The 1,009-nt window shown below is 51.6% G+C and overlaps 1 long non-coding RNA gene across 1 annotated transcript in view; it reads left to right on the plus strand.

Moving 5' to 3' along the window:
* LOC104857663 overlaps nt 1–578 on the plus strand; it is a 9,515-nt gene extending 8,937 nt beyond the window's left edge. Inside the window, exon 3 of the long non-coding RNA XR_778910.1 lies at nt 371–578. This is a non-coding gene — a long non-coding RNA (uncharacterized LOC104857663). The remainder of the gene's footprint in view (nt 1–370) is intronic.
* The last annotated feature ends 431 nt before the right edge of the window (nt 579–1,009 follow it).

A 1,009-nucleotide genomic window follows, 5' to 3' on the forward strand; every position in this document is an offset into this window, starting at 1 on the left:
AAAAAAAAAAAAAAAAAAGAATAAGGAAGCTGGGCACTATGGCGCATGCCTGTAATCCCAGCACTGGGGAGGCTGAGGCAGGAAGATCACCATGAGTTTGAGGCCAGCCTGGGCTACACAGTTGAGTTCGAGGCCAGCCTGAACTACATAGCAAGACCCTTTGTCCAAAACACAAAATCAAAAAAAAAAAAAAAAAAAAAAAAAAAAAAAAAAAAAAAAAAAAAAAAATTAGGAAAATTTCTGTCCTACACTACTGTGGACAGATGGCTAGAGTAGGTGATCAAACAAGTTGCTGAATTTACCCATTATATGACTTACATTTGTAAAATAAAATTTTAAGGAATATGACTTAACCATGACTTTTCCTCAGAAATCTCAGAAGAAGCTTAAAACTACAAAACAGCAGTAAAGGAAGGCAGATGTCACTTTCCAGCTCCACTGGCCGCTCCAACATGGGGCCCAGTGGGTGGGGCAGAGGCCCAGGGCTGCGTCCCTTCTGCCTTCCTCCCATCACCCACCTGGGCCACATCCTCTCCGCCCACCGGGGTACCCACAGCCATGCGCTCTGCTCAGCAGCGCCCGCCCTCAAGTGCGGTGAGGGCGTGGGGACAGGCAAGGAAGAGGCGACAGCGCTCACATCGGAGGTGACGAGGCTCCCGGATGCCGGCATGGAGGGGAGCCAGGATTGCAACAGCTGGAGAGTGGGTTTGTGAGTGAGTGGGCAGCAGCCTGCGGTGGGCAGGAGGGGAGGTTTGTGGGAAGCAAGGTTGGCAGAAATAGCCAGGCCTGCAGGCACCAGCGGCCTGGAGGAGGGGACCCTTACCCCTAGCCAACTGCCCCTGGTCATCCCAGGCACAACCTGCTTTCACTCACTTCCTGTGGTTTTCTTTTTCCTCAGGTAGTTCCTGACTCACAGGCTCCTCTCCTTCCTGTCCCTCTGTGAGTGACTCGGAGGGAAGGTCAAGACCCACCTGAAGCCAGGGAGAAGCAGAGATCCTCCTGTCTCAGC

This window comes from Fukomys damarensis, unplaced genomic scaffold (genome assembly GCF_012274545.1).
Source record: "Fukomys damarensis isolate Sample0158 unplaced genomic scaffold, DMR_v1.0_HiC HiC_scaffold_20, whole genome shotgun sequence".
NCBI classification, from domain to species: domain Eukaryota; kingdom Metazoa; phylum Chordata; class Mammalia; order Rodentia; family Bathyergidae; genus Fukomys; species Fukomys damarensis.